Here is a 10,681-nt window from a genome sequence, read left to right as displayed (position 1 = left end):
AGGCCCCCAAAATGCAAGCTACTGCTGCTAGAACTGCTGCTTTTCAGGAGCCTACTATTTTCTCTCTGATAACATTGATCTTGAATTATTAGCTCAGCTTTAAGCTACCCACACACACACAATCTGGAATGTTCTGAAAGCACTTGGTAGAGCATACCAGATTGCCTTAATCTGTCTTCTGAGCCACCCAAAACCAGAGCATATACACAGAAGCAGACTCTTATTCTTAATGGTCAGATAAGCAAAACCAGCTCTGAGCCAAATAAAACACCAGGTGGGAGATTCAAATGGTCTTTTAGATTGGTTAAAAGCGGTGACAGGGATGGGGTGGGACTGAGCATGTAGCATTAGGGAAAGACAATTTATCTGTGCCCTTGCCTGACCTAGCACCTCCCCACCCTTTACATTTTGGGTGCCTGTTTCTTTTTCTTTTCTGTGACTCATAGCAACTTTACTTTTGGGACTGGGGATGGTCGGGGGGGTGAGAGATATGAAAATGGTACAGGGTGTTAACCCCTCTGCTCTGATCCAGTCCAGCACTCCATGGCTGCTTTTGATCTTAGGCTGTTAGGAAGGAGCTCCAGTCATAGCCTGCTGTACTCTCTCTGTTTTTACGCTTACATGTTGACATAAGGTCCTGGGCACCTGAAAGGCTTCCTAGTCATCAAGTAGCTTCTTACCAGCTTGCACATCAGCCCTTGGGGTTTTGTGCTGGTGTTTTTATGTTTGATGCCAGAGCAACATCACAGAGGGGCATGTGCTGAAGTTCAACTTGAGACATTCAATGGCTTTCAAGGGGTATTTATATTGGACCAGCTCTATTAAAGATGATTTTAGCTCTGCTCATTGTTCCCTTTTAAATACTGAGTATTGGAATTTTAATGCTCTTTTTATGGTACTGTGATTGGTGATTTTTATGAATTGCCCGGACTTGCCCAAAGATCTGCAGCTTTTGAGTGCTATTGAAATGAAATGAAATGAAATGAAATGATTATCCAAAAGTTGTTGGTTGGTTGTTGGCTGGCTTATCCTAGGGCCCCCCAACATGGCACCAGTGTCTGCTGATGCACCTCCAGATACCTCTCTTGGGGACTGCTAGGACCCCTGGCCACTCCTGATTTTGATTTTATTTCTTAATTTTTAAAGATTTATTTTTAAATTAGGAGGGCTGGCTTGCTATAAAGTGAACTTCTGTTCACCTATGCCATCTTCATTTGGGTTCAAAAATGTTGGAGGCTCTGTATCCTATCGCAAGAATTTCTTCTAGGTCAGAGGTTCTACATCTGACACATTCTCTACATTAAAGAATGCATTTAAAAGTGAGTGAGAGAGAAGGAGAGAGCTCTTTGAAAGCCCTAAAGCAAGAGACATGTTAAATAGCTGAAAACAGCTCTGTCAGTATGATTGAAGCACAATATTAAACTCTAATTATTTGTATTTTCAAATTATGCTTAATAAATGGATAAATCAATTGTATCAATTAGAGTAATATATGCATCCCTGCTGAGGTCAATGGACTCGGTCTGTCCCCTATGCAATCTCCTTTTAAAATGAATAAGCTTTGCAAAGAGAAGACTTGGGGTAAACCCTGGTTTTTGAAATGGAATGTCCAAATGGTAATAATTTAAAAGCAGTTAATTCTGGCTTCCATCCTACTTTGTTTGGTTTTTTTTTATTCTTGAATGTGTGAGAGACCTAATGTTATGATTTGGGTGTGTGCCAGTCTTTAAAAAATGTGTGTGTTTTATGCATCAGTGCAGGACCTTGGAAAAGTGGGATGAAAATGTATAAACTATAAAAATAATAAAGTGCTTGAGGACAACATGCTGCCATTGCTTCTGAAAGATTCTCCTGACCACTCACTTTATCTCCTTGTATGCTCCAGCAGGCCTCCTATTGAGTTGTCATCCACTTCTCATTAAAAATAGCCCCCAGCAATCTCAAGTGGTCACTACATACTGTACATTTTCCTTTCAGGGAGGGAGGTGCACCCCATGCTGCTTCTTGGCAAAGAGAAATGACACATCGATGGTGCCAGGCCCGCCTTTTTGTCCACTTGGCTGCTAAAATTAGTTGGGAATTTCCCAAATAAGGACATGGCCAGGCATCTTTCAACTCATGCATGGTCCCATCCTGTGATTCCCTGAATGAGGGGAAAATTAACTACCAAAAAAAAAAAAAAAATCGGTATGAAGTGAACAAAGCAACACGTTGCTTGTTTCAGTTTTAAGCTCTGGTTATTCCCCACCATCTCCTGGGTATTACCAAGGATTTAATTACAGACCCACGTATCTTGGACTGATAGGCTCAGCAAATCAGACACAATTGAAGGAGAAACATTAAAGGCAGACAAAATTGGCCTGCTTTTATGATAAGGACTGAACAGTGGGCAACTCAGGTCATTTGTGCATTGTCCTTCCCACTATCCTTTATAGCTTTCCCCACTTTGATTGGTGTTTCTATTTAAGGGTTTTTCTACATGAAGTTTTAAATGCACAGTGTCTGCTTTTGGTTTCATGGTGATTGAGATATGAGCTCTGCACAGGGCTTTTCCTTTCCATTTTTCTGCTACATTACCTCTAGGTGGAGCTGTGCTATAGTTAATTAATTCAGTGACACAAATAAAAAAATGTATTTTTTTTGCTTTCTCAAATAGCACAAATAAGTGGCATGTCACAACAATGTATAAAGAACCTGTAAACTATTGTGAGCACATGTGTATGATCAGTGCACAAGAACTGTCTGAAGTAGTAAAGCTCTAAATTTTGCCCATTATTTCTGAGTTTGCTTCTAAACAATTCAACCAAAATGTGTGCACATCAACACATTCTTTTGCCTTCTCCTTTTTTAAAGCTGGCATAACTTTTAATGCAACCCTTGCTGGCTGCCAGTGCCAAGTCTTACGCATGGGACGGCTTTATCGTATGATACTGCTCCACAGGACCGTTAGCTAGGGAGCAACTTAAAACAGCTTTGCCTGCCAGCATCCACTCCTTCAACCGTCTCCACTTATGTTCTTTCCAGCATCCACTTGTACCTCCCTTGTCTGTTGGATAATAGCCATACTCCCCCGGGAAGTTGTACTCCAACAATAGGGGAGCCAAACTGGGGAAGGCTGTCCAGAGCTATGTATTCTTTGCAGTTCTGTTTGGGGCATAGCCCTGTGTTGACCATCCATGTTTCATAAAGCCTCTGAAGACAGAGGCTGGTGTGTAACCAATGCAGAGCATGAGGTGTGGCAGTGGCAATTTCCACTACTCCAGCCTCTCACCCTGCATTTCATCTAGACATGCTTTTTTGGGTGCAGGAGAAACTGCTGGTCTCAGCCCCTTTCCCTTCCTGCCTCCGAATGTCAGGAGGCCATTGCATTTCGCCCTACGTTGCCTTTGCATGAGACAGTGTGAGTGTCTATAGTTGCTTGCCCTGATGTGTGTGAATGAGTGTTAGGAAAAGGCTCAAAATAAAGATGTCACCAAGTAAATAACAATGTGAACAATTGTTAACAAATGATGATGCTTGCTGAGCAGAAACCTAGCTGACATTGTCTCCAAATGCATTCAGTGACTTCAGCATTTAATGACTCAAATTTGAGGAGACTGGAGATTATGGAAGCACTCCATGATTTCGGTTTTGTTCCAGGCTGACAGTGGAACCTGCCTCAAAGACACAGTGGAACATTGTAATAAACAAGAGCACATGCTTCAGATCAGCAAGCACCATGTAGATTTATCTTTGCAGAGATGTTTTCTTAAGTGGCATAACCACTGAGAAATGACATGTGGCATTTCTGTATCCACAGATTGCTTTCAAGTACATGGGTGAAACAAGCACAGCTTAAAAGAAATCTCTTTTCATTCACCTGCAGAACACAAAATAGGCAGCTGTAAACTAGCTCCCAAAATAGAGAAACAGAACTAGCAACCTATTGGATAGCTGTACCAATCCAGATATATTATCAAAATGGCAATGCTTATAGATGATCAATTCTGCACGCCAACCAAGTCATTTCTTCAGGGTCCTGCATGTGGAAACCATGGTGTGTTGCTTGTAAAACTCCTTCACATGCAAAGCCTTCCCCCATTTATTTCAATGGATGAAGCAAATCCACAAGTACATTCTGGGGAATCTTATTTCTGTTCAAAGGGCTGGGCTGTTAGATTATAGATAGGGTCCTTTATCTAAATTAGTTAGGGTACATTCCTGTGCATAATTAGGCAGGCTGACAGCTCCCAGTGTGCCCCAGCCCACATGGGAGCTGGGAGTTGTAGGCCCTTTTGTCTGTCTAAACATGCATAGGATTGCACCTTTAGACATGCTCACATCTCACTGGAAGCTGAACACAGCGCACTTTCTCTGGATTAGTACTAAGAAGGTTGGCAGCAATCTAATTTTGATTTCAGGGCTGCTTACAATGACCCAATCAATGTTCCTCATCTATTGTGATTTACAGACACTAATTGCTTAGGTACAGAGGAGTCTGCTTAACAGGTGGCATTTGGATTAATTAATAGGCTGTTCCACCCCTTTAATTAATATTAACTCAAAACCAAAGGACTTAAGCTTTTATTTCCTTTGATATTTTAAAATGTAGTGAGGTGATATGGAAGACCTGATTACTCTTTTTTCCTGTCTCTAGCAGGATTCTCATTCAAATAGGGGCATTGTTTAGCAATAAATCTTTTGCCCTTTCTTTCCCCTGCCCCTTGGAAGAGAATAACATATCAAATAATTTATACTTAAACATACTGTATCCTTTACATTGCCCTCTTTAAAAACAGCATGTGGTCTGCACTGATTCAGATCAATGAACAAAATTATTACTATTATTACAGATGGCAAAGCAGAGTAATAGCAACATTTGCTTTATCAGCATTCTTAAGGAAAAGAAAGAATGGAGGGTGGCTGGGACCCAAACAACAAGCCTTTTGCCTCATTCAGCCTTGCAGCTTTTAAAAATGGCTCATATTTCCAGCTTGCAGTTTGGACTTGCAGTAGCCATAATTCTAAGGATCAAGGGCTTAAAACAAAAACCTTGGATTCATTCATTAAACTTTGGATTCATTTAATTTCTGAGGAACTCTCCAAAGGAATCAACATGTGCTGATCTATTTTAGACACAATACAGCGATCCTAGGAGGCATCTCCGGCTACAGAGGGTGGCCTGGCATGGTGAAATCATGCATTTGGAAGTGTGGGCGCTTAACATGACACTCCTCATTGCCATGTCCTTCTGCTGCAGCTTTTGCTGTGATGGGGGAGCACCTAGTGCAGCTCCGAGGCGATGGGCAGGGTGGTGCCTACTCCGGAGAACCCCTCGGAAGGAGCCTTCATCCTGCTTCTCTGGAGAGCCAGGGTGGAGTCAAGTGGGGCAGAGCATGCAGCCACAGGGGGCCAGCCAGGAGGAGGAGACAGTGCGACCATCACCAGCACCAAACAGCTGCTACCACTCCACCGCTGGGGGTCTTTTGGCCACCCTTGGCTTCGGTGCTTGGGCAGCTGCCTAGTCCACCCTCCCGAAATGGCCCTGCACTGAGGCTAACCGCACCACTGACAATAAGGCAGTTTCCCCTCCTCCAGCTCGGCTCAGAAGCGCCTGTCATAGCTACAGCTGGCGTTTGCTCCTCTGGCAATCTGTGAGCTTTGTTTGTCTCTATTTAAGCCCATCCATGGTCTTCATCACTGCACACGGCGCCGCTTCGGTATTTAAAAATAGAAGTAACAATAACAGACATAGCCATCCTCTCTCCCCAGCCTTGACGGCAGCTGATTAGTTTATAGAAAGCATCCACAGCCAAGACACATTCAAGAAATGTACCTAATGGAATTTTCTGAGGAAATGAGGGCTCTGTGAAAAGGAGGGAAAGAAAGAATCTTCCACTAGCTGGAAGCTGCTGCATCTACACCAAATTGATAGAGGAAAGAAATGGGGAAAGAGTGAATGCTGTCATGCATAAAATAGTACACCCCCACAAAAGAAAACTGTGTCAATAGAAAATATGAACAACGCAGCATTATGTTTGAAAGACCCCCCCACACAGAAGGACTTATGTCTGTGATGGTCAGCATGACAAACAGTAGCTCTGGTTGCTGATGCTGTCGAAAGAGGCATCCAGCTTGTTCAACAAGGCTCAGACCAGGGTAGTGATTAGCATGGGGATATGAACTGGTCTTAGGTTATGCTCACGCACATGCAACTGTCTTTTGCTGGACTGGACTGGACTGGAAGTCCTTGATACTTTAATGTTTCAGTCCTAATGTATGAATGAGCTGTAACCCATGTCCAGTAGCAGTTCCAGTTGTGTGATGCAGTGGCTCAGGTTAATTTCATGTTGTGGGACTGGCTATTTTTCATTGCTGCTTCAAACTGTCACAGTTCTCAGCCGGTTCAATGATTTTTTTCCAACCCACTACAGCCCACCTGGGCATTGGGATGCCTTCTGGAATGGAGTGGGATATGGGGCAGAGAATTAGCAGACATGGGGATGCCTTGCATAAGAACAAATGGCGTATCCACTCAAACCACTTCTGGATTCAAGCCAGTAGTTTTAGACTGGTCTTAATATTACCAGCAAATTGGCAAAACCCCTTCTATTGTGAGCAAAATAAGCAACACGTGTGATGTGCTGGCATTCTTAATTGTTTGTTCCTGCTTGATCTTGCAAACTCCATTATTATCAGCTGTCAGAAAACACTTCCAATATGTCTTGTTGAATCAGTAGCTTGCACTTCACAAGCTCCATGTTTCAAGTGTAGTCTGCCAGGCCTCTGGGAGTAGGACAGGTTAAGACTGCAGCAAACAAAGTGCACAGAGTGCTGCTGGGTGCTGAACTGAACTTTCCTAGAGTCTCAGCGTTCAGCCTTTTAAATTTTGTCAGTTTCTAGATCTTCTCAGTGTTAGGAGAGGTGTTTGGGTAATGGTTGCTGAAAACTAGAAGCCTAAATAGTGGCTGACTAATATCTCAGAGTTGGTACTATTAATCTAGCCCATGTCATTCTCTAATTAGCAAATGGGTTTTCCTGGTAAACTAAATGTATGCATTTTTAATGTCTATCTGTATCTCAGAAGGAGGAGTAACTGTTGCATCAGTTTAATCTGTGAGACAAACATGCCCTATATGTTTTTCTGCTTGCATGATTGGGATAGTGGAGGCAGATTGGATAATTTTTTTAAAAAAATGACAGGAAGTTTATGCTTGATCTTCAGTAATTATCCTTAATAGAGTCAAAATGCAAGAGGCTAGCTTTTATTAAAAACAATGAAGTGCACAGAAGCCTTTAAACTGAAATAAAGGTTCTTGCATAAAACAAATTCATAGCGTGACTAATTTCAAACCCTCAGCCAAAAAGGAACCTTTCAAGATAAAACAGAGAAATCTACAAAGATCCTGCTTATATTTTAAAAAAGAGCCAATGTGGTGTGTGAGTTAATTGTTGGACTGGGGACCCAGGAGATCCAGGTTCTAGTCCCACTCAGCCATGAAGCTCACTGGGTAACTTTGGGCAAGTCAGTGACTCTCAGCCTAACCTAACTCAAAGGTTGTTATTGTTATGATGATAAAATGGGGTGGAGAAGGACTATGTAAGTTGCCTTGGGTTTTTCTCAAGAGGAAAAAAGGCAGGCTATGAATGCAATGTGATATAAATGTAATGTAATAATATAGTTTTGGCACACACACACAACCATACACTACAGTACACTAGATAAAAAGGCACTTATTTCAGAACTGTAAATAATTTTGCTAAAGAGCTAAAGCTAAAAATGAATGATTGGTTTCAGGAAAATCTTCCATAGCACCCTATTTGCCATGCTTCAAAGAGACACACTCTAGGCCACAATCCAAGCCTCCAAACCTGATGCATGTAAACCTCAACACTTGGAGGATTATGTGCATCCAGTGCATGGAGTGAGTTATGGCGGTGGTGATCTTCACCACAGCTGAGCCTCATGCCCTGCATTTCATTCAGATGGCCTTTTCCAGCTTTCTAGATGAAGTGGCATGGGGTGGGGAGGAGGCAAGGATGCTGGGGTGCCATCTGGATACGGTAAAAGCCAGTAGCTCCAGCCTCCTCATCTCCCTATCCTGAGAAGATCCCCTTTCCAGCCCAGTTTCTGACCTTGCAAAGGCAGCCAGCACACATTTTTCCAGAGTAGTGGTGATGAGGATGGGACAGAGGCTCTCATTAAACCTTTGGCCCCCCAGATTCTGTTGGGAGGCCATAAGACCGCGCTGTTATGAGGTTGCAATCGCTTGGCATACAGCAATTCCCCCAGGATTATCTTCAATTCCAACATTTTTTTGAGCTTGCTTAGTTAAGCAGGAAGCAGAGTCCCACCTGATTTATGGATGGCTTCTGTGAAAGAACCATTTGTTCTGATAGGAAGAATAACACTATTAAAATAGTATTGTATTTTCTGATGTAGAAGCATCAGTCAGTTATTGTGAGTTGCTTTCTCTATTAAGTGGAAAAAAACAGTTTTACTGAAGCGTTTTTTTTTTTAAATGTAGTCACTGATTGGTTTCTTTAGAAATGTGATTATAAGGAATGAGGATGAGAGGTGAAGAGCAGCATAACTTTGTAAATTGGGGTTACAGGATCAGTTTGGAAGCAGCTTCTGCATGCACAGTATAGTCATACCTTTTTTAAGGTTGAGCTCTGAAGTAAAAATGGGGTTCAGAAAATACTGACTTTGGAAAATTGGCCAACAGTCATGTCACAACCAAGATATGACCCTTCAAACCCCTGGTAGTTTTTAAAGGTTTCCATGTTAACTTTAAATAAGGCAAAAGAACATGAAGATGGACAAATGCTCAACTAGTGCATACATGGTTTTGTTTGCTGCTTTTTTTTTTTAAGTAGGCCAGTTTGTATTAATAAGAGGCGAGGGGAAAAATTGATGGGTTAAGCAGTGTTTGGGTTGCTGGTACGTCCATCCATCAAACAGACTGCAAGCTGCGTGAAGGATCTGTCCTGCCTTCTCTTGAAATAGCACAGTTATCTTTGTTTGGTGAAGCCTTGGGCACAGTATATTAGGAAGGTCTCCTGCACAAATCCCATGAAATGAATAGAAATTTGTTGCCATTAACTTATGCAGGAAACTTATAAGTCTTTTGCTTTCAAAATAGTAAAGGATCTAATTATAGCATTTAATGACTTTCCCTAAGCCCACTAAAAGACAGGGTTCTTCTTTTTTCCAGCCTCTGCTTCCATACTTCTGTCAGTCTTTCATTTTTCTTTCATTCTTCCATTTCTGCTTAGTGTAATGTATATTTGCTGCCTGCTACAGAAGTATTTCAGATGTAACAAGAAATGATGGTTTCTTGTTGTGAGCATGTTCAGCTGTGAGCCATGAAAATGGATTCTCCCCCTTCACACTTGAGGGGAAGACATTTGAAGTGTCCACTCCTACTTTAGAAGGAATGGTGCTTGTTCAAACAAAAGTTTAACAAGCCAGGGTAGTAAACCAGAGCACAGCTTGTGGTTGTATAAAACTCAAGAGCAAATAATAGTTTCTTCTATGGATGTAATGAACTGATAAGGACTGAACTGATAAGGACTATTTCTCAGCAGTTTTTCCCACCTCAAAACTGGGTGTTTTGTTTCAGCTATATTTTGGGGTGATGTATAATTTCTGAGGTGGCAAAAAAAGTTAGAGCAGCTACCATTTTTCTTACAAACCCATTTTGAGACACCTTTTGGATTTAGAGAAATTCAAAATGGCTGCCACTATAAAACACAGTGGTCACCCCCTTTGACACTCACTGGGTTGGTCATTGTCATAATGGACAACAATTGAATAGCTACAGGAAAAAAGCACACTTTTATGGAGTGGCAGATTCACTGCATTTGAGAGGAACAGTGTTAAACTTAAATACCCTGCCAGAGAAACAGCAGTAAATGCAGCTGGCATGTTAAAAATATAGTCACAGTGTAGCATTCTGTGAGGCCTCATTTTAAACCAGAATTACTTGGAAAAAATCTATATTTGAATTTCTTTAATAAGATGGCCTTGCCCCCCGCCCCCACTTTATTTCAAACGCAAACATAAAAGGTCGAATGGTAACCTAGGTGGTTTTTTTTTTTTTTTTTTTTTTTTGAGGGGGAGCAAAAGGGAATGAGATAGGAATTTTCTTGATGAATCAGCAAAATGAACTGAAGAAACTGAGCTGGCAAAAGGTCTGTTTCGTGCAGCCATTTCCCCTGGAATTACTTGGTCAGTTGTATTTATTACATTTCTATACTACCCAATAGTGAAACACCTTAGGGTGATTTCCAACATTTTGGTCAAATCTCCATTTCCTCTGGCTTCTTGTAACTTCAGTCCTGTGTGAAATGGGACAGGAAAGTGCACAAGCCTGAGGCTTGTAACAAGAAACCATGTTTTTTAGTGTCATATCTGAGAGGCCTTTGTTTTTTCCTCTGCTTGATCCTTTTCTGAGGTAAGAGAATCCACCTCACACTGTGGGGCTTAACTATGTGATGTATTGTGTAAATAGATCCTGACAGGTATCTGGCTGGGAAGATATTGAGAGTTTTGGGTCCATTTTAGCCTATATTTTAGCAAAATAAAGTGCCTGGCTGAGCATCACACAACTGGCCCTGCTTCTTTTGAATGACTGCATGCCATGTTTATGCAATCTTTTGGTGCTGCTACAATCCTAGATGCATAGAAACCAAAAGA

The sequence above is a fragment of the Varanus komodoensis genome, unplaced genomic scaffold (genome assembly GCF_004798865.1).
Source record: "Varanus komodoensis strain SLA01 unplaced genomic scaffold, ASM479886v1 scaffold2, whole genome shotgun sequence".
Lineage (NCBI taxonomy): Eukaryota > Metazoa > Chordata > Lepidosauria > Squamata > Varanidae > Varanus > Varanus komodoensis.
Note: the sequence above shows the minus strand (reverse complement) of the source record.